At 32.9% G+C, this 24,972-nt stretch overlaps 1 protein-coding gene across 2 annotated transcripts in view; it reads left to right on the top strand.

Annotated features, from left to right (window-relative positions):
* The window catches only part of LOC123536094 (alpha-2C adrenergic receptor-like), a 187,245-nt gene that overhangs the window by 77,698 nt on the left and 84,575 nt on the right, over nucleotides 1–24,972 (top strand). For both annotated transcript variants that reach the window (XM_053528769.1, XM_053528765.1), the window contains exon 2: nucleotides 17,378–17,489. The gene's annotated coding sequence lies outside the window, so the exon portion shown is untranslated. The remainder of the gene's footprint in view (nucleotides 1–17,377; nucleotides 17,490–24,972) is intronic.

Here is a 24,972-nt window from a genome sequence, read left to right as displayed (position 1 = left end):
TAGATATGTAGATCGATTCTACAAATATTTGTCTACGGGACACACAGACATGTAATGCTATATTTATAAACCACATATCGGTTTTGAAAACACATATATTCTTCTGAATATTGAATTAGATAGTTCAAAAGATGTTGCAAATGCCTCTTATTTAAGTACTTGTTTAATAAACTGTTTCCCATCAACATGCGAATTTATTTACTTGAATTTCAGCCTTAATGGACGAAACGGCAATAAATGTTAATTCTTGGATTAAATTTCTTTTTGTTTTTTTGTGGCACACTATATAATTGCCCATAAATATAATTGCTTGAGTCTGCTTGCAACAACAGCTGGGTGTGTAGAAATGTTTACAAGCAGATTTGATGCGGCCGATGATTATTATTTTACAAGAGATCTTATAGGAAATAGGTAAGGCCACTGGTTTGACTGATTTACTTCTAACATTTTGTTCGAAAGAGAATGTGACGAAATAGTCCAGTGTTATTGGTTCTGTTTTAGTACCAAACCATGTCTGAAGATAAACAAGAGTAGAATATGGCTTAAACATCTATTATCTATACTTAAATACACAGCACCTTTCAGCAGTGTATAAATTTATGCGCACAAAGTGAATACATTGTATGTAGATTAGTAACATTCAATGTACATAGACGGCGAAGACAAAACGTGTAAAGTTGCACCGCCTTGAAAATTCAGGGTTTTAAACTGGCTAAATGTACACATATAAATTTAATACACATACACACATTGGAGGATTCCTTTTAAGGGGGCGCAGATATTCCTATGGTATCGTTGTCCTTGTTTTTGAAATTAAAATTACAAAAACGAATGGAGTATTTCAGTTACGTAACGGCGGGAAGTTAACCTAATCAGTTTTCCGTGTTTATGTATCAGTACAAACCTTTTCTCCGCAAGTAATGCCAACTTCCCAACATAAATCAGAGGTTGAGGACGAATGATTTCAAACACAATGAACTATGTGGGCGGGCTTTACATTGGAATAAGAGTCCCTTGTGCTGGTGCTAAAGGACAAGGGAAGCCTACGGAATTGGAGTGTCCTGTGTTATCTTGCATTATCCTCCCACTAAAATTACTAACAAGTTTCAGGAGAAATCACACATTGGGTTACGCTATCATAAGTAAGCTTAAATACAAACAAATTCAAATACACACATTTTATACAGTTGTTAGGTACCATCGTTATATCGATCTCGTATTCACGTGGTTTTGTAAACTTAAGCGGGATTACCATATGAATATTGTCGATTATAAATTAATACACATTAACATGACAATTTGATATTCTGCTGGGTTATCTTTATCATAATTATATGATTTTACTAAACTAAAGCAGCCCTAACCGATTGAAGCTCCGTACTTACTGTAACGAGTCAAAAAATAAGATGTTGTGGAATAATAACCTTCTGTTAAATTTAAATAACTTCAGTATGACGTCAGGCAGTCCAACTGGTCAGTCATAGACCTCCATTTTCTAGCACTCGCCTTTCTCAACTTGGTTAACATAATCTTTTTACAATGAACATAAGTGACTTAGGAAGTAAATATCAAAATAATCAGTTTAATCACACATGTATTGATTTAACATGTCTAAACCTTAAATTGCTATCAAACGTTTGAGATCTTTAACGTTGAAATCTTTAAATTTGAGAACCAAAAGTGTTATTGACAAAGTCCGAGTAAAATGCAATGTTTATTCAAGTGAAATTAGTACCATTTCGCATTCTTTCGGACATTTTAAAGGTATAAAATGCATTACTTTTATATTAAACTAAAACCATTTCAGTTCATGCATTCGTTTAATTGATGGATCCGTGCTGTCAATCAAACTAATTGTTATCTTTGATATTGACCAATAAGATAACGCGGATTATTCAGTGCACTTACCTTGTTGCTAACCAGCCATTGCTTCCCACAAGCTTTCACTTAGAAACCGTTACTGACTTATTCTTTTAAGTTTGATACATTTGTTTTTTTTCGAAGGAAGTGGTGTTGAGGTTTGCGTTAGGAATATGTAATGCCGACGAGCGGTACCCGGAAAGGCTAAGAGGGGGGAGATTTATTTTTTCCGTAAACCAAAGGCCGATTTAGAAAAATGTAAGCGTTGAACGTTAAACGGATCAATAGGCAATCTGCTCAAATGTAATTCTAATAAACTTTATATTGAAACTGCGTGTGTGTCACTAATGTGCATGGTATATGATAACATTCGTAATACATTATGAATCGTCTCTCTCTCTCTCTCTCTCTCTCTCTCTCTCTCTCTCTCTCTCTCTCTCTCTTTACTCATTTGTCTGTGATCGGAATTTTAATATAATTTTGCTCACTTTATTTTAATTCAGACCGATCGCAGAATTATTCAGTTCAAGACATTAAATATATAAGTCATAAATGTATATCTTATTTCATATAAAAGTAACAGCTAACCTTCTTCAGCAATATATTCTAGCAATCGAAAGTATGATATATATTTTCGCATTTGACCGTATGTTAATCATACTGCATAAAAATGTTGAATTAAGCGACAAATCTTCTTACACAGAAAAATATTAAACATAGAGCTCACATTGAACGAGTCATCAATAAAGTCAAAACATATACATGTAAATTAGTTTTACATACAATACCAAAATCATTATTCAAACATATACATAAGATCTGGACAGTGCACGGCACATTAACTTTATTTCAAGGACAAAACGTAAGCTTTTATTGATAAGACATTAAATCAGGAGCATAAAGATAAATATTGGGAGTGAATTTTAATGCTTTCTCATTATTCATTATGTTACGTTATGTCTTTCATATTTGTAGACAGCAAGTATAACAGCATCCCCTGTTTCGACACCATTCTGTTTTATTCAACGAAGTCCGACAATTGATAAGTTTAAATTGATTTTCCTTTTAAATGTAATTTGAAAAAGAAAAATATACGCACATGTCGATGCGGTTTAGAATGTCGCTGATTTTTTTTTTTGTTTATTTTACCTTACGACTATCGTAAACTATTTATAACTACTATTAATACTATGATACAATAAATGCAAATGGGTTTTTTATATCTGTTTGTTTTCTTTTTTCATTTTTATTTTTTTGTTTTGCTTGCAGCATGAAGACATACTTAATTTTATGAACTGTCAAGAAAACAGATCACATTCCGTAGAATAAATAGACGTGTTGCACTCTGGGCTCAGTCTAAAGCTAGCTCTAGATGTAGAAATTGGTTCTATACTGTAATGAATAGGCTTACTAGTTTGAATTGTCACGTATACAGTACTATCAACCAACATATAGGTAAAAACATGTTATTTGATATAGAAAAGCCCAAGTTAATGGACGAATTCATTAACGAGTGGAAATTATCTATTAACAGAGTAAATGGTATACGTAATGTAGGCCGTAATAAATTACGCACATATTCTCTGTTTAACTCAAATTTTGATGTTGAACATTATTGTAGAATGATATTAACCCACCAACATCGGTCAGTTTTCAGTAAATTTCGGTGTGGAGTGGCACCGTTAAGAATTGAAACTGGTCGATATGAAAATCTTAATGTTATAGACAGAAAGTGCACTTTTTGCAATGCTATAGAAGATGAATGTCATGTCTTGTTTAATTGTCATATATACGGAGAATATAGGCAAGAACTTTACATGAAAGCAGAGCATGTATGTCCTGTTTTCTCAAACATGACCGATATTGACAAACTGGTTTATTTATTCTCAAACCCACAATTGATAAGGATTACTGCCAAAACCTGTTTTAATATTTTACGTAAGCGATCTCTTATAATGTGTAAATAATGTCCCTGTATTTCTTAGTTAAATAATTGTGTATTTATATAATACATATAGATGTTGTTAATCAGGCCCTCTTTAATCTGATTAAAGAGGATATCGATTTCTTAAAAACATTTTTGAATCCGTACGCGTTAGCGTCTTTTTTGTATCTCAGTGTTTTAAATAACAACTGCATTTTAAGTGATTTTAATGTCGATTAGCAGCATCTATGTGGTTTTTAACATATGTATATGTGTTTGAATAGCAGGTCTTAAGTGTATTAAATAGTAGTCTCTTATAATTCTATTTTAGAATGGTCATATACATGTATTTGTACAATTAATATGTAAATGTGATATATGTACAATGTATATGAATGAGACTAGAATAAACAATAAAACATGTTTTCGTTTCGTTGTTTCTACCGGTCTAACAAAAACATGGTTAATAGGTTTCAGCAAGATCTTTGTCCCTTTTGGTTTGTGCCATTGCTGTGATAGACTTGTAGTCCACGGCCATTCGTAATCCCGCTCGAAAGTAGTTGAGAAATATAGCCACATATACCAAATTATTCCTTGGTCCAAGACAAAAATAATATGTATGTATCTCTTTTGGCGACCGCGACTGGATCCGGAAATGACGTCATCAATATGGCGACCGTTTACGAAAATAATACTGCTGAATAATGATTGAAAATATTAGTAAAATTGCTTATAATATCGGATATGATGTTAATAAACAAGCCAATTGGACATATCAAATATATTATATTTGCACTTTCTCAGTAGAAAGTATATTTAAGTTATTTTAATTGTTTATTTTGTACCCCACCCACCTAATTTACAATGCATTTTTACATGTCGCTTCTACCTCTTGAAATAAAATATTTTCGACTAATCTTATGGCGTTGAATCTGAAATAAGATTATTTCCAAACGTTACAGGAAATATAACATACAATAAGGGAAAATACGTTATTAATATCTGGTTTTAATCAGTACCTAGAAGGAAAGTATTTTGTCGAAAATGCAATACAAATCAATGTCGGCACAAGTAATTGTCTATGCTGTTATTATTAGAACATGTGCATATTACATGCATTGTTTGCAATTTCATTTAAACAAGATTTAAGTACGATCAAGACGATTATGCCGGTGGAAATTTAACAGATATTTTCTTAAAGTTAGATTCATAATAGTCGACTTAATTACTCAGAATTACTGGTTAATCATATGCATTCAAACTTGACATCAACACTGAAAGCGTTTTACTTAATTCGTCTTCAGCTCCGCGATAACAAAAGTATCTATAAACAATATTATTTATCAAACCTGCATTTAAACGTTTATTATTGGCTTTCCGTAATTATGTTTAGCTAATTGCAGGAGGAGGGGCATCAGGGGTAGGGAATAATCATTTCATTTTCTTTCTTTCATCATTCTTTCGAACGTAGTGCGGCAAAGCCTTGGAACGGTCAGTTGCAAAACAATGCTGGTGTGCTTAAACAGTAGTTTGGCAATAATGCTCACACTCTATATCTCCACCATATTCCAATGTTATAGAACATTATACGTAAACTTAATCCGCCGACTGCTGAGTGTCTTATTCATGCAAGGGAAACTGAGGGCACGCTATTAATTGAAACACAAAAATGATCGAGTAAATATCTACATTAATATGTAAATAGCCTCTGGTCCTTTAGTATTAGGAAGGTCCTTAAATATCATTATATTATAATTCAGCTTAAGCTGGTGCTAAAGGGCATGAGATTTTTTTCACCTTTCTAAACCTCTCAGGAACAAACTTAGTCAAACCAAGTCTTCTATTATCTTGATTATTTGCGTTCTATACTTTCAAGGGATCTTCTTAAAGCTTTTAACAAATCATTTGCGCACGTTCTCCATACCGTTACAGAAAGCAGAATACCAGCAGAACATTATTAAGGATCCGACAAATCAGGAAAGTAGAAATATATCACAGGGCTCAGTCCCAATGGCCTTTAAGAACTACCAATCATGGCGTGGTCCTCCTCTTTCGTTGGTCACGATCAAAGAGGAAAGTGTAACATTCAGCTGACAAAAGAATGAACACCGAATATGCAACATATCTCCAAATAAGAGGGTCAGAACCGCATATGATAAAACATTTCATCATTTGTAAAACTTTTCATTGAAATTGATAAATAACTACTGTTTTGATACACTTAGTAACAGAAGTGTTTTTTAAATTGCTATTAAACTTTTTAAAAAAATAACCCACACAAGCTTGAATTACAATCGTGAAATTTAGTAGAATATTTTTGCACTTGATAATAGCAGTATATCTGCAAAATGACATATTGATAACGTTCATTGAATTCTTGAAAGTCGCTCTTGCAAATATATGAAGATTATATAAAAGCTAAGGAAAGTGTATTTATTAAACGTCGCATATAACCGACAAACAACATGACCTACAGCTGATTGTGACAAACTACGTATCTAGTAATATATAGCTATCTAAGCTGATATATTGCAGAAGATTGTATGGGGAACATCCCCATCTAAATGGAGAAAAAATCCAGTAAATTAACTTGAGATATGGAGATATATCAATCCCAAGCGATGCAGTATTGTAGTCTTTGAATTGTTAGTTTCATTTAATAACTACACCTCCCTGACATAAAAAATGTCAACTATTCGAGCAACAACTGATTGTTTGTATTTGAAAACTTTATCAAGAATGCGTGAATTATTTATCATATCGTAGCCACACATAACTGTGTTTAACGTTTTCTAAATCATACGACAATCTAGGCAGAAGTAGTTCTCATGGATTACTTATTATCTCTCGAAAAACTACATTCCCTTACCGGACATCGTTTAATAAGGAGATGCTTTGACAAACTGCCTCACAGGTTCACATGGAAATTATTTTTAGCAATGTTACAAGCAGAAAAAGGCTTAACTGAAATTAAATACACAAGAAAAGGCGTTTAATTAAAGCCGTTCCTTTGTAATTCATTGGATTATTTGTTAAGTAGGTATAAAGAGTAAAGGAATCATATAAAACGACGGAACAGCACACCATGTAATTGCTGGATTTTAATTTTTCTGGGAATATTTTTTTCAGAATCTGCATATACTTTGTCGCAATATTTTTTTCACATGAGGTAAATATCAGTTCGACATGAAGTTATACGATTTAATAAATTAGAAGTGGTACATGTATTAGAGGTTAAATTATCTAGGAAACGAACATAATCTAATTGTATATGCAATTAAGGAATCGAAAATAACATTGCTGATCATATATGCGAGCTTTGCTTGAAAATACAAAATGAAGGGATGTGATTAGTGACCAAATCCTGTTCATTGAAAGGACTTAAGGTGTAGTTTTTAGTATTATAAATTTTTTTCTGTAAAATGTAAATATACTGTAGCGCTAAACGACGATGACATCATAGACTACTAGTAAGCTAGACAAAAACATTCTTAGAGGAATCTTCTGATGATTCCTTTCGTAGATGTCTTTAACTTAGTTTTACTTGGAAGTATTATTAATTGATTGGATTTATCAATTTCAATAGGAGAATCTGCACTGCAAAATAGTTTACAACAAGCTGTAAATGCATTAGAAAAAGCATTCTTAAAATTGAAACAGATATTTTTTCTATTGATTTTGAGTTCAGACCACAGTGTCGGGGCATTAAGCTGACCTGACACACTCATACAGATAACAAGGGTATATAGATACATATAATTATGCTAATCGACTATTGTAGTGATAGATTATCAGACTATTTCTATTTTAAATCGAACGTACTGCGCCATTAAATAGACACTTGATCACTTAATATCGTTATTCAGTCGTTTTCGTCATTTTTTGATATTTATGGATATTTTTTTTTTCTTTTTAAGCATAATGAATTCCATCCTTTTCTATAAAAGTGTTTTTTATCTGCTAGAATAAACATTACCTTCACTAAATATATCAATTTTGCAATCATAACATAGTTTTCAAAGACGTTATCATCTGTAATTATTCAGCAGCCTACGTTTTTTTTATTTTCTCTTAAACCGCCATATTTATGACGTCATAACTTTTTCCAGTCGCGTGTCTGGAAAGAGATACATGGGAAATTACGATAACTCACTTCAATCTACAATGTGGTATAGGTCTCTATATTTCTCAATATTTTTCTCACGGCGGCCCATATTCCCACAAATTGACATGCACTATTGTTTAACTTTGCTGGTCTGGAAATTGTTAAATTTAATTGTGGAGGAGATTTAATCAGCCCTATGATATGTGAATAAAGTCCGACTGCACTGAAAATAAAATTAATATGACTACCAAATGTTCAAAATTTTGTAAGTTTTCCCGCAAAAATTAGTTCTGAAATATACACCAAGCATGGACATATGTTTATTTTTAAGACAACTGCGTGGTATTTTACAAATGCATATTATAATATAATAGGAATAATTAACTTAATTGATATCACAGTGGTGATCGACAATTCCACAATCAGTTGCAACAGCAGCCCGATCGCAAAACATACTTGTAAAATAAGAACAGTAGAGTATTACGCAACGTTAATATAAACCAATTAATAGATTTCTTAATCTGTTGAAAATGTTATCTTGATGTAAGAAATCACTTACACCATATGTGACTGCACATGGTATTTTTATCATATAAGCCTAGCGTGGAAAATAAGTCTCTATACGGCAGAAGTGGACGTACTATTTTGATCAAATAATTTATGTAATAATATAAGACGTAATTTCTTTTTACATGTTGCTTAAAAGATAATTAAGATTATAATTATACCATGCATTTGCATAAGGACTCAATATTGTTCCTGTCAGAAATACCTAGCAAAGACGGAAAGTGGTTTTTCTTTGATAACGCCAGCATTTTGGCGCTAACTTTTACCGTGGTTTCTTCTGAATAAAGCTTAATGTCATGTACACAATCTTTAGTAAAACAACTAAGCCTCTTTGACAGCTATCTTTGTGCATTTTGGTTCACATTGTGGTTCACACAGATATCATCTGAAAAACTTTCTAGCGAGTCGTTCGCTAATGTACATTAATCCGCCATTTTGAAAGAAGCTTGTGGGAAACAGCAACTGTAACTAAGGGGCGGAGTTTATTGATCGGTTTACGGATCCATCCATTCGTCATATTGCCAAAGAAGATAAAAGCAATTTTATGGATTGGAAGACAAATGGGAAATATTTCTATAATGTTCACTCGTTTTATCACTATGTTTTCAATTTTACCTGATATATATGATATTTATTTAGTTGATTTGAATGATTTTTTTCTTTTTTTTTTGCAATGCAATATTCATTTATTTTGAAAATCATTTATTAGTTACTATTCTTTTTACAGATTATAAACGTCTTCCATGTGCTATGGATGCAGATCAGAAATAATTGTTCATCCGCAAGCACAACTATTTATAGGTGTTTATTCTTGCATGCCGTATTCTACTAATATTGAAGAAACATAACTATCTTTTTTGCACTTTTTATTATAATAGCGTATGAATATATGCATTTATTCAGAAGTGTCAAAAATAACATGATTTACAACACGATAGTTAGTCCATACTGCGGTCGATAGATGAGTTTTGCCAGTTCATACAAGGACAATGGAAGCTCAAGATTGTCCGGAATGTAAAATCTTATTGAGGTTTAGTACAGTAGTACGAGTATGTACATGTCATATATATACATGTTTTTGTAATAACAAATATATACTTGTGTGTTTCAGAAAGAACGTATTCTTCCGATGTATATTTGTAACTCTTTGGATCAATATTCAATTCAATGGACCTGTAATAGTAACTGGAGATTTCCTTGCGTTTTCGTGTTCTCGTCTGCTATTTTGACATGTTTTTTGGTCGTAAATTCAGCTAATTCGTGTTTTTGTTTCCGTGACAACCGGGAAATGCCGAAAAGACATTCGGAGAAAACGTAATCGAACGGAAATAATCGATTGTCGTTACGAGTCCACTGCTTTGAAGTAAGACAGTTGTACCTGTCCTTCATTTTTGCCTTGTTTAAATGTTTTATTGGTATGATTATCTCACAGTCGGCCTTGATCTTATTTATACTGCACTGGAATTGTAAGTGTGTGAGTTTATAATTGAAGAAAACGAAGTGAAATGATGCAAAACTTAAGTTGTCGAATAAGAGTAGAAAAATAGCAGTGCATTTTTTCTGGATCAAAATAGCGCACAATGGAGGGACAATCTGTCACAAGATCTTTTTGAAACAGGACACAAGCAAACAAAAAGAAGAGTGTTAATGAAAAATAAAAAAATGTACGACGCCTCTGACACACCTAGCACCGGTTTTTACGCAGATACATTGAATGTAACACACGATTCCAAAGGACCAGGAAATAAAACTATAATACTTAAATTTCCTGTAATGTAAATTATATAAAAATAAGTATGTCCCGGTGATAAGTTTCTTCTAATATCAAGCAGTGTTGACTCTTGTTCCCTCGATACTTTTTGTAAGTCTGAAAAAGTCAATTTTTCTTACAATACTTGCTCAAAAGTATTCAAAATTATCCGTACACAAGGTTCTTCATTTTAAATTTATTCCATTTCTCTGAACAAAAATTATTATCAGCATACAAATATAAAAAGCAGAGTTAAATCATTGCTGAGGTTGTATCATTTTTCAGAAATCTAATCTTATTACTGAATATAAATTAGAAGTTCACAGTTTTGAGTGTGAAATTCAGACTAAATAGTTTCATTATTATTTGATTGCTTATTCACGTTACAGGAAGAGAAAAACATAACTATGACGTGCATTCCTTAATTTAGAAGACACGTGGGTGTATTAAAGGAAGAGAGAAAATTTAACTAAATATAACAAGTAGTCCTTAATATAAAATACAAAGTTGGAAAAGCACAGGTCGCCCAACACGACATAAACGAAAATGTTGCAGTCTCGGTTTGATTGAGCCTGTTCGTGGACGGTGGAAATGCAAGCTACCGTCCACGCCCTCGACATTACACATGTTATAAATACCAGAATGTAATTTAAAGACCTCCGCAGATGTATTCATACGGCGGTAACCATATTACGTCATTGTCATCTTATGAATGGAATAGTCTTCGCTTAGAAACGCCGAAGTAATGCAAACAATAGAAAGGGTGCGATTTCATACGTGTACGCGTACGTTGAATAAATTCCAGTCTTAAATCGATACAAAACAATACATTTTGTACCTGCACAAGTGTGAAATCTTAACCTTTCTAATAAAACGAAAATCACATATAAAAATACGTATATAAAATGTACGAAATTGGCAAATTTAGTTCAAGAATCAGTTCAAAGTAAATCACTTTAGATGCATGACTATTTGAAACGAAATAAACAGTCAAAATTGTAAGGAAAAAATACACTGGTCATCTAAAAATAAGTATTTCTATATAAGAAGCATTTTGTTTAGCATGAGTAGTCACCGCCTAAAATGGATAGAACAGCTTATTTCTAGTTCAGCCCACAGCCGGTGACATCTGCAACCCAAGTCATATGCTCGAATCAGATTAGCCTATAGTTCCATTGGCATTGTGCATATTTGATGGTCTTAATAGAATTGATTTACTTGTCAATTTCATAGTTTTTTATGTCTGAAAAAGAATAAGATGTGTGTTGGCGAAAGCAGTTTCCGCATGATTAATTAATTAATTAATTCTTTAGAAGCAATCCTATCGCACTATAAATATTTAATCTTTGAGCTAATGCACACGCACTTTAAATCAACAATACAAGTGGGTAAATTGTATCCAAAGTACATGTAATGTAGCATAATTATGTTACCAGTGCACGAACAAAATAGATCAAAATTAAAAACAGATATTGAAGAACCATTTCATTAACTGTGAAATCTGCTTATACCTGCTTTGTAAGACAGGGGTTTCGACAGCGGGAAATGAGACCGAGTCTTATTGAGGTTTCTTATCTACGCTGTTCCAATGGTATGGAAATAATCTGTCGTTTACAAGCAGACATGTAAGATCATTTGTCTTGACCATCACGTTAAAAGATACAGTAAAATGAAAATTATCCGGCATTATGTATATTGCTTATAACGTCAAAATATGATTAGCACTAATGTGACATCATCAAAATTGCAGGCTGATTAAGACATGGTTATTCCCTACGAAAAACACAGGGATATATATCCCCAGTACGTACATAACTGTATACTTTCCTCACTGGTTAGGCAGAGGACAATCATCTTCTAGCAACATATTACATATGTATGATACCTTAAAATATCAAATCCCACTTTTCAGGTGTTACCAGTGTGAAATGATAGCTCAGTGCTAAATATGTATATATTTAACTTCACCTCCTTAAAACAGAAATGGTTGATATCTGAAAAGGTATCCACAGGAAAAAAAATTCCACAGAATAAAGCGTATGTCTACAATACTTTTAATACATTGAAAGAAGATATATTAAAATTTATTTTTTCTTTTAGCAAATTCAAAATCCAAGACTAGCCTATAGTCTTAAACTCATAATATCATTCTGACAGATACTAATAAGCTCTTATTTTATGCTCACCAAAACCATGCAAGAAGTTATACAATATTTTATAATGTAAACAAACCCGTACAGCATTTAACCATCAATGTGTTTCCACTTATGAATGCATTCGAAGCAGATGATAATTTATATAATTGATTCCCTGGATATTCATGTAACCTAAATTCGAGGAGACTTCTTTTTTAAAGGTATGTTAATGGTTATGAGATTTATGTATGTTGTAAATTGCTGTGGATTTCTAAAGTTACGTGTTTTTATTGTTTGCAACAAGAACGGGATCTTAGTTTTGATAAGATTATTAACATCACATTTGATGACAGCGGTCCTTTATGTCACCCAATTCGCGGTGAAGTACCCCTATAACAACATTATAAACAAGAAATATCTTTAAAAATGATGGTCGGCGAATTGTAATAAGGAAAGAAGTTTATGAATTTTTCATCTAACATTCATCTTTCATCTAACATTTTTCAAATTGCAAAACTAAACACAGCACTTTAACAATTTAAATGGTTCTCTTTTAATTTTTCGCAAAGGTTTCGTAGGGTTGCAATTTTGTTTCGTTTATCCTTAGACGAATAATTACAGCAGTAGTTTGATGACGATTCATGAAGCGGTTCATGAGAAGAGGTCATTAAACGTGTTTATATTTTTAGCTAAATTGGTACTTATCCCCATTTGTAACAAAATAGCAGGAGACCTTACAATATTGTTACACATCGAGTTTGATAAAAATCCATTACATTTTAGTGGTTAATGCGAAGAAAGGTATATCTACGTTTAGCTATAGTGGTCCCTTATAGGGCCCAAGTTCCTATATAAATAAATTTGGAAGAGGACCTTATAATGATGCTCCAGACCAAGTATGACAAAGATCCACCAAGCTGTTCATGAGACACTGTATAAAGGCATTTCTAGTTTTAGCTCTAGCAGCCCCTAAAAGGGGTCAAATGTCCCAGCTGCAAAGTTAGCTGCGGGCCTAATAAAGATGCTACAAATCAAGTTTGATTAGAATACATCAGAAAAAATCAATTAAAGGATTTTTTTATTTATTATTTTTATTTATTTCTAAAATAGGCCAACTGATCCCGCTTTAACAAATGCATATCCGCTATTCATGAATCATTGGACAATGACGTCACACCTATAAAAAAGTGAAGGTCAAGCAAAACATACAATTGTAATTATTTCATTATTTCTGTTTCATAAGCAAAGTTTGACCGTAGTCATATCACATAGATAAACTGTATGCAGCGTACCTTCATTTCAGTGTAATGAGATTCAGTCATTATATAGCATATACATAATAAAACAGATTTCAACTGAGTTCAATATTTGCATACCATACTAAAGAAAAATATTCATATATAATAAATCAGTTAAATAATTTATAACAAATATATCAAAGCAAACAAGTGCTCATTTTAATATGCAATCTGAATAAGTCACAAAAGCAAGAAACCTTTTCATATACAGACGACAATTGTAACAAGGAAAATCTTTTAAAAAGCACTTCTCTACATAAAAGACTCTTATCACACCCTTATTCATGTGATACGCAGACGGTATTCAGCTCTTTCTTTAATTTGATATATGTTGGTATTTGAACAGGTTTTTATCATATTTATTAAACTTACTTATCATTTTGAGATATATTATAATATTCTTGCTAAATATACTGAGCCAATGTTAGCTTTAAAACTGTGAACAGCGTCGTTTAGGATAAACGCTTTGTCTACATTTCACTCAGCGTAGCACAATCAACAGAGTGAAAGAAATTGACACTCTCGTCCAATCAGGCAGAGTGTTGCATAAATCTTCCATTTTGATAAATTATCTATAATGCGTTATAAAGTAGTTTGATTTGCAAACTGAAGTCACGTGGTATAGGTAACGAATTCGTTCTTAGACGGCGTTCGCCGAAAAATTAATTACGAAAACGTGATACCAGCTTTTTCTCATTGTCTTGTTGGATATACATTTTATATCAAGTCATTTCTTTTTAGATGACAGAAAGTACCTATATATTAAAACATAGAAATTAAATATTAGCAGTAACGATTATTTTAAGTTATAAAATTCTTGAATGAACTTGATGCATTATTCCAATCATTTTGGAGGTTCATCAATAACGTCTATAAGAAGATCTAGGAGAGCCTTTAACAGTTACCTAATATTAAAGTATTAGATATCATATTAAAAAATAATTAAAAGCGATATGTTATCGTAGAAGTCAGACTAATCTTTATTAAGAACTTAAGTGGGAAAGCATCTAATATGGTTCTTATTTATTGATAGGATGCTTCTGTCCTTATCTAAATATAACTTAGAAACCTCATATTGATTCTAATTGCACAGAATGTCATACATTTGGTTATATATAAGGTTCCTAGGTTGTCTGGCTTATTTCGAGAAATGTGCACCTGCCTGCATAGAAAATGTTGCGCGACTTCAGATGCGCATTATTTATGAACGAATTATGTGGAAATTGTGCACCACTGGAAGATCAAGGAATGACTCATCTAATATTACTTCCTGTAAAGCCAGTAACGATTTTATTACACATCTGTTTGCAAAATTGCTCTCAGGAGTAAAATGCATTGTTCTTCAGCCTAGGTAAACTTGAAAATATTAACGTTAATGACTGTTTTAATGAGACGAAACTTAAATTAACGAAAATGCTGTCACACCTAAAAGGAAATTCACAAGTTTCTGTGGAAATGAGTTGATGTTTGCTGACTAATTTAATTTAACGGTATTCATAAATAAGTTTTTAATATTACTCGATACAAAGTTTAGCATTATTTTTATTACATACACATTTACACTTAACTAAATGACTGCTACACCAACAAGTGACGTCACACTGCCGTTATGAAAATTAAAAGTCAGAATACAAACATAAGATCGCTTTGACTTTGCTGGTCTCCACAGATATAATGTTTCAGTTGGAAGAATACTGTATATGCCTTTTTACTTTTCATGCTTTTCAAGAATCTCTTCAAATAAAACTCAGTTCCTCATAACGTAAAGGAAGGACAAGGCTCCGGAAGTAGCCATTTTCTAAGGACCCCTTAAGGTAGTCATGCACGTTTTGAACAAATATTGTTATATAATTTAAAACTTTATTAAACCATTTCTTTTAAAGGATCGTTCTATCCGAAGGAAATTCAGCCTATAAAATGATAGGTTTGTGTGCTTGATTTTGTGTTAGACCGATTTTGTAAAACATCCACCAGTGAATTTTCACAATAGGACTTTATAGGAGTTGATATATCCGCGTAGAGAAAAGATTCCACACAGTAGATTTCAGTAACATTTTTCATAGTTGTAGATTGATTTTTTTCATATGGTTTTATAAAATTCATCAAATACCAATTGAAGTCCTAACATTGCCGTTTCTTTCATCGTATAAATATGACTTTTTTTCATCAAAACCGACCTGTTGTCAAAATTAATCTTAATAAAGACAGCAGCGCTGAGAGTTTAACAATTAACACACTTCTGTACTACCTGTATAACTGCTAATATGCATTATTCCAGAGGCGTTATGCCGTCACTTCCTATTAACTTAACATGCAGAACTATGATTATAATTATTTGACAGGAAACAAGAATAGCACAGTACTATTAGTAGAACAGATATATACGTAAGAAGTCAAGATATTTATTTATTTATTTATTTATAGACAACTAGGATAAAATAAACAAATGAAGTGGGCTTTACCTTTAAATTGTCAATGGTTTACAATGCACAAAATCTGTCTCAGACGTGATTATAATCCAAAAATAGAAAACAGTGTAAACGAACAGTTTGCGAAGATATTCTTAGCTAATTTAATGTAATATTTGGTCGGATCTTACGACTGCAAAATGACAATTAGTTTCGTAGACGGCGGAATTTCTGTCTGTAATGGCCGCTGGGAATTGCAATTGTTTCTCTTTTTTGACACTGCCGAATGTGACTCAGGTGATTTAAATAAATGAGCTTCTGGTTTTCCTTTTAGGTTTTCCACATAGCATTCGCAATTCATCATACCTTTCAAACATTCTAGTTTGCTTATTTCAATATTTCAAGCAGTCCCGGGTAGAATAAGAACTACATGATTGTTGACGGCATTCTGTTTAAAGATATTTTTTGAAAATGTCATATATCTACATTTTGTTTCGTCGTAATCTTTGACTGATTTGCCATTTTAGAGCGCAGCGTTGCAATTCCAGTTGCTTGTCACTGTTGCCTTTTGTATTTATAGTGCGGAGGTTTAACTAACATTTTATTTATTTCTATAAAATGTTTTCTGATCATTTTTAATTGTTATAATACGGAAATAGTTAATGGCAATAAATATTCGCTATTACTTTGTCTCCAGCGATCACAAAAATTTTAAGTGTCCGAAGAAAACGTTGATAAATGAAGAGGGCACTTATTTCTTTGTAATACAATTAATACAGGCATAACCCTACTTAAATGAAATCCCCTCTCAAGTGAGCGTTGACTTCTGTCCGATTTAAAAGCGTTATACCGTGGTACATTTCAGTCTCGCTGTATTAAAGTAATGTTGTGATATCTGTATCGGTCGCTTCTTAAAAGCAGGTGACAATAAAATATTTTTGGCACTTTATCTATGGTGTAGCCTGGCTCCCTGGCTACATTTTATTTTTTATATAAATACTGCAGGCAAAATAAGAAAATCTTTAAGCCTCTAAAATAGCACATTATATCTGATGGCTGAACCATACCTATGTTCGGAGCCAGGGGCAGTAAAAAATGTCAATGTAGAAACAACCTACAGGAGTTACTTCCCTCTTATTGAATAAACTTATATAGGCCTATATATGTAAATAAGAACAAACATAGGGACGGGAGCCAGTCTATCTATGGTGGTAATCCGTATTTTCTCTTAATGATTCATCTGTGTCACCTTTAGATAATTTGTTTGCTTCCGTATTCTCAGGAAAAAATGAAACAGAAACCGCATAATCAATTTTATGTGAAATTTCAGACGGTACAGGGATGTCCAACTGTGCATAACTGACGACACTTCATGCGCCACAAAGGAGGAGAATAAAATGATTATTTTAGGACATAAAGGACATTTGGCTGCTTTGAAACAAGTAGGTGAAATTTTTACTATGATGTTATCTAAATATCATATAAAAATAATGTCAATAAGCTAGATGCATATATATGATATATAATATAATAATTCAAATTATTTGACAAATATAATTATATATGTGAATTTCTATTTCTGTATAAATTGATACTGATGGTTTTACTTTAAATGCACACAATACTCTCCATAACCTTAAAAATGTTATAATTTAAAATAATGATAGCCTTTGGAAATTTGCTTCAAACCAGTTTGTTACATAAAATGATTATTTTAGGACATAAAGGACATTTGGCTGCTTTGAAACAAGTAGGTGAAATTTTTACTATGATGTTATCTAAATATCATATAAAAATAATGTCAATAAGCTAGATGCATATATATGATATATAATATAATAATTCAAATTATTTGACAAATATAATTATATATGTGAATTTCTATTTCTGTATAAATTGATACTGATGGTTTTACTTTAAATGCACACAATACTCTCCATAACCTTAAAAATGTTATAATTTAAAATAATGATAGCCTTTGGAAATTTGCTTCAAACCAGTTTGTTACAAATAAATATATGATGTTTCGCCCTTTAAATTGTAACACAACAAAGGTAGCATCGATCTGTAGTGTAAACAACACCAAAGTACACCGATATAGTATATTCCATACAACATATTACTAAAGATGCATTACGAACTTTAGTACTTTATCAGATTCACAAATAAACACATGCATTACATACATTTTTATAACATACCAATCGCTTAGCTAAATACAGGTAGCTCATGCGTTTGATCCACGGGCAGATGAACTTAACAAAACACAATTGTCCTGAGGTAGATTGATTTGTAAGAAAAGCGATATCTTCTTAGAAAACAATGATAAATTTGATTTATATTTGTAGCTGTACAATTTGCACAAGACTGATATAAAAATTCTGCAATGATAATCCTATATAATATCAAAATCTGTGATTCGGTTATGTCCTTGTCGTTTCTACTTTTACATGTACCTCTATTTCCGTGTGGAGTTCTAAATTGGCTTTCCCCGGCCCGGTTGACTCTTGTCCATGTTTCCCCTCAAATGCATTAATTATGAATTTATATTCAAACAGATAAGCATAAAGGTATCCTACTGACCGAATTTTCTCCTAATGCATGTCTGCGTTAGAACCTCGAACAAGCTTTAAATCAACAGTATGAATATTACCACAAATAGTTTCAAATGACATTCATTTGCGACTTCGACGCTAACTAGAATCGTGTATTTAGAATTAAAGATAACAAAAGAGCAAGCAGTTGAGACAGTGAAATTGCGAAATAAATAAGGAACATTCCTTTTGATAGACAATTTAGTTTCCCAAAGTAACAAAAAAGACACTATTGTGGTTATTTAGATTTAGAGGCATTCCGGTTTAACAAATTTGTAGACAATTTGAGTGTCCGAAATGTTAGAATTAAAATATGTATTACTTTTCTGAATCAGAACTGTCGATATTAAAATGATCAATGCGGTTAAAGGCTTAGCTGAAAAAAAAAAAAACTTTAGTGACCTTATCATCTCGTGTAATTTATGTTATCTCAAAATGTTTGTGGGATACTTGAATATCTGCATTGACCAATGCGCCTAAACTGATAAACAGAGCGGAACATAGAAGCACATACGTTAGGCTAAAAATCGCCACATGACCTATACTGTGTAGATATTTGTATCACTTAATGACCCTGCACCAAAACATACGCACCTACTAGCGATTTGTTGATCTAGCTGTCCTGATCATTTTGTCAATACTGGAAATGACGTGTTTCTAAATTGATACTTCTTCCTAGTCCATACATGTATATCATTTCTGTAACTGAATTTCCGGGTGTAAGGATTTAAGTCACTCTTCTAACGAGCTTTGTGATATACAAAACACAAAGCTCAATCCATTTGCAATCTACACAAAAGACTGACTTGTAACTAATATATACAGCAATTGTTCCAAAATGATAAGTTCTCTTTCTCTCTTCGTAATGTAAAATCCCAGAATAAAAGCCCATACAACATGCAAACAACCCCTTTTATACTAGCTACTAGTACATAATACTAAAAACTATCTCCCATATAGGGAATGCTATCTCATAGATTATGGCATTAGCAGTGCCTTCTTCTTCTCGTACGCGACTACACTGTCAGACCAGTAGCCTCGATGAAACTTGTGGTTTGCCGCAGACCCTCAATGACTCCATACAGTTTCTGGTGGATTGAGGTATCTATCGGTCAAGTCGCAGCTCGCTCCTGGTCATGCCTTTTACATCTCTGAAGTATATTAACCGTGCCAATAGGGTAGCCTTGAACCTGGAGATTCACTGAGTATGCTGCTAAGATACAAACTGACTCATACTGCTGAATGCAGCAGATATTTTCTGCACTGCAATACTCTAAGTGGGGAAAATAAGACAACATTTTAAATCAAAATATTGCAATCTTTCCGTGTTTGCACATTCTCTGCAAAATATTTCAATTTAATAGTTTTGTATACCGCCTAAGCAGACATGGTCTGAAAAAATAGGTTTCCTGTGGAATATCAGTTCCGACCTTTATTTCTCATTTATTTATTAAGAGAGTTTTTGCGGTTAAATCCTTGTTAGATACCAATCAATGACATGTCAAAGCGTGTAGGACATTTCTAATTAACGTTTTGAATTAGTTTCTGGTTTTAATCGTCTCCCTTGGGTGCATTAAACAAACTTCAATTAGGAAAACAAGATTCATGTACTGAAATCAAATTTCTATATTAATCTGCTAACAATCATTTTACGCAATAGATATTCTCCGCTTTCAAAACAATAAGCAATATTCTGCAGTTTAGTCTGCTATTATAATTTGATTTCATTGAATGTGATATCAATATTTATATGAAACAAAATATTTTAGAATTTTTAATATAATTGTCAAACCACAGAGTACACGAACTCATTTCTGTCGCCACAGTCATTTGAGTGACAAAGAGGAAGAACAACTAGAGTATCAGAGGCAATCGCTCAGATGACCTGAACAGTGGCATCAGATAAAATAAACTACCCCAAACTAAGGTTCCATATTTCACCTCAAAATCCATATTCTTAAACCTAAGAGAAACCATTAGGTTCGCAGATTCATCATGTCAACGAAAACCTTTAAACAAAAACAAAATACGCCAGGAGATTGAAGAGCAAATACAAACCAAAATAGTTCATTTTTAGCTCTTGTGGCCCTTAAAAGGATAATTAAAAGCATTATTTATAATTTTCAACCGCCTCGGTAGCCTAGTGGTAGAGCGTCCGCTTCGAGTGCGGGAGGTCGTGGGTTCGATCCCCGGCCGCGTCATACCAAAGACGTAAAAAATGGTACTAGCAGCTTCCTCGTTTGGCGCTCAGCATTAAGAGGGTAGTGCTAGGACTGGTCAGCCCGGTGTCAGTATAACGAGACTGGGTGGGGTATCATGTCACGTGTCTACGGCGTGATATTCCAGTGAGGCAGCACTATAAAGTTGGGCATTGTGCTACGAGTAGACACCGTTGTTTATATGACTGAAAAATTGTTGAAAAAGACGTTAAACCCGAACACACACAAACACACACACACACACATAATTTTCCTTAGTTTATACACTACGTTCCCCTTTGTATACAAGGTGTGTAAGACAAAGTTTAAGAACTGTTTTAAGTTTTGTGCTATTATATTTCTTTTAAATTCAGGTGATTTGTTGTGCAATTTAGGGAAAACCTTTTCGTAGCATGTGCTATCGGTTAACCCTTTGTATTAACCTTTTGGTAATTTAATGTTTTAGGGATTTATCATTAAAATCCTCTAACGCTGAGCAAGCTCTTGCAAAACGATAACGTTGTGATATTTTGACACCATGCGATGTTTCTCGAGGGACATCTCCGTCCAGTGGGAGAAATGGACAATCTAAAATCGTCTATTTATTTATACATATATGTTTCTAAACTACCAATCACAACTGCAAGTCCAAATCTCACGCTTCTAAAAAACAAAGAAAAATATCAAACAAGGAATGCCACGCACCAAAAACGTAGCCTCCTCAAAATGAAACCCCCAGCACGCAGACGCGTGCACCAAACACACACACACACACACACACAAAGCCAACACATAAGGACAAAACGAACAACACACACGCACACAAAGCCAACACATAAGACGGAACGAACAAACAAAGGAACACAGTGGGGCACCGCCTTGGAACGGTCAGTGGCAAAAACACCACTGGGGAGCTTAAACCGGTTTATGGTGCACCTAACCTCACTCTTACCCCCACCATGTTCCAAAGACATGGGACAGTGTAAATAAAAGTAATCCCCTCCAGGTGAATCTGTTACACACGTAATGGAAACAAAAAGGCATGGCATGTAAAACACAAAAATGCTCGTGTATAAATATATAAAAAACAAACCTTAAGAACCAAAAACGTATGTACTCAATGCCTTTTCAGAAGACAGAGCAACAAGAGAAACACCCTTAAGGGCCCGACGAAACAGGCCAGAAGACAAATATCAAAACAGTTCAGTCCTGGTAGGATTTAAAAACTGCTTATCATAGAGTCCTCCCCCTCTTCCGTCAGACGCATTCAAAGAGGGAAGCGTAGTGTCCGACTGTAAACGGGTTGAACACTAAACATGCGGTATGTCTCAAAACAGTTGGGTCGTAACCTCTTTTAATAAAACGTTTGATAATCTTTCCAAATACATTTGGAAAATTACCGTGACCCAAGATCTTACGAAGTTTGTAAACCACATCCCTATAAAAAACGGGTTTAGAAATACCTTCTCGCAGAAGAGTTTTTTAATTTCTATTGAATTTTAAAACTAAATCAGAATTACGATAATAAAATTTAGCAAAATATTTACGCAATTTGTAATAACGGTAGCCTTGCTGAAGAAGTTTACCTGTAATATATTGGTTACGTTCATTGAAATACTTGACATGACTACACGCTCTGGCAAACCGAATTAATTGAGAAATATATACGATATATAAGCTTTGTTAAATTGCATTTCTTTTGGATAATCCCGTTTTACTGTTTCTGAAAAAAATATAGGTTGTGTACATTTACAGGTACCTCAAAGTTTCTTTAAAAGCTTCAATAATGTCAAACTGGGTCTCAGTGGATAAACTGAGCATGAAGTCTGGGCTATAACAGAATAAAAGTAAATCATTTAGAGGCCAATATCTTATTTAGCCTTAAGAAATATAGTGCGAGATTTCAAAGACTTTTAAAATTTCAAACATATAAATGCTTATGCATTTTCTAAATATATTAAAATGATAGAGATCTTGAATCAATAACGAAAATAAAATGTAAGAGAAAGCATATAATTCATATCTAAATGGCTTTCAGCTTAAGGCTGTGCTAGTGGTGGGGCCTGGATTGGACGTTGCACCTTTCATTATCTCTCATGAACAGACTCAATCAAACTGAATTGCTCTTGCGTTCTTCGCTACCAAACAATCTTTTTACAGATTTAACTACCAGTCTGATAGAATGAGACTGACCTATGCTACTGTTAATCTTCCAGAGAGTCCTGTTGATTTGTAGCTTAAGAATTACAAAATAAAAACTGCCCTGTCTTGTTAGTGTAAAAAAGACTTATTTTGTTCTGAATGGACGACTGTGCGACACAAATATATATATTACAGTTGTCTTCCATCAACAAACAAGGTACACGTGTACTCTAAATCCAAAATCGGTGAAGCAAACACGCATTAACTCTGTGATTACGTCGAAAACCGTTTAGCAATTGCAAATACAAGCACTCTACAGAGTTATATATCTCTGCTTAACATCAAAAACTCGTTATATCTAATGCTTCGCTCAGATTTCATGAAGTTCTTATGATGTACTTTTATGCCAGAGCACGCGAGACTGTCTTAGAGTAAGAGTTGTGTATTTCAGATTTTAGTCGGCGATTGAGACTTTTTTCAAGATATGTCATATAAAGAATATACTCAGTATTATAGAATCGCGGAATTTTGGTGATTACCAAATTCACACAGTGATGCTTGCATATTTGTAATTTTTGTTGTTTGAGCACGTAAAACAATGTGTTTATATGGTCATAAGATATATATTAGTATAAATATATATGATATAATGTGTTACGTCTTACTATTTTGATTTGTATGCTTGAGATCCTATCTTAAAAAATGTGTGTCTCTTTGTCTCTGTCCTTTCTTTTGACCTTGTTGTTTGTTTAAATGTTTTTTAAAAGTAAAAATACAAATACGTCAATAGTTGATCTTTCGACTTTACATGACCTAGTTAATATTAATTTCAAAGACTGTTTAAAATTAGAAACACTGTCTTTCTCTAACTAAATGAAGATTTAGTGTTCCATATTGCACAGAAAGTCATATGTTTGATGCAAATGTAAGATATATATTAGGTGATTCGACTTAACGCGCATGTTTGGTGTCGTGGAAATGACACTTAGCCATCATACAATTTTGGTACGGTATTACACTAGTTATACCATTTTGACTTTTGACGTCGTTTTATATACATGAGGCTTTAAGTGTGTCTGTAATCGATAAAGCAAGAAAAAATCAATTAGTTAACATGTGATGAAAAGAATAATAAAAAAACTTAAATGTTTAGATTATTGCTAACAGATTTTATTTGAAAATTTGTTCTAAGATACACAGTTCACCGTAACAGCTAATTCTGAAAGAAAACGCAAATACTTATATTATACATACGGCCAACTTTAATTCTCCAACTTTCTATTTTTCAAATTTATCTCCTTTTTGTGTAAAGCGCCAATCTAAACGATATATACACACAACAGTCAAACAAATAGACAACGATAGATATTAACACAACTAATGATATGTGCCATATATATCGCTTAGAACAATGACAAAATCACCACTACGGAAAATTAGATAGAATTCTTGGCTTTTGTAACCAAATTATACTGATCTTTGATCTGTTTGTTTTTGTACTGCATGGAAATAGCAATATGTCAGTTTGTGCCGTAAACAGCTACGTTAACTTTCTATTTTTACCAGCCGCTTGGAGCCGCCATTGTTTCTCTTTTTGGTACAGTCAACTGATAATTGTCTCGTGTGATTGATACTAATGAGCTCCACTATTTTCCTGTGGGATTTACATGCATCCATACGTATGCTTTATACTGATAATTTGAAAGGACATCTATCTTATAGAGATTTTTAAATTAAAACATAAGTATTGTTGAAATCTGTGTGATGACAGAAAATGTTTTAATCAAATAAATATTCGAATGATACGTTGTGCAGTGATATCTGCATTCCATATGACTGTTCAGTAGATATAATGCTTATGCAAATGTATTTGCATCGTTAATCTTTGCAGAAAGGATTCCAATACTTTTAACAATGCTGATCATAGGATGACTGTCCCGAATAAGCATAATCTACTACACACAATCACATTTTATATCAGTTAACCATAT

The sequence above is a fragment of the Mercenaria mercenaria genome, chromosome 17, assembly GCF_021730395.1.
Source record: "Mercenaria mercenaria strain notata chromosome 17, MADL_Memer_1, whole genome shotgun sequence".
NCBI classification, from domain to species: Eukaryota; Metazoa; Mollusca; class Bivalvia; order Venerida; family Veneridae; genus Mercenaria; species Mercenaria mercenaria.
This window is presented reverse-complemented; position numbering and strand designations above follow the sequence as displayed.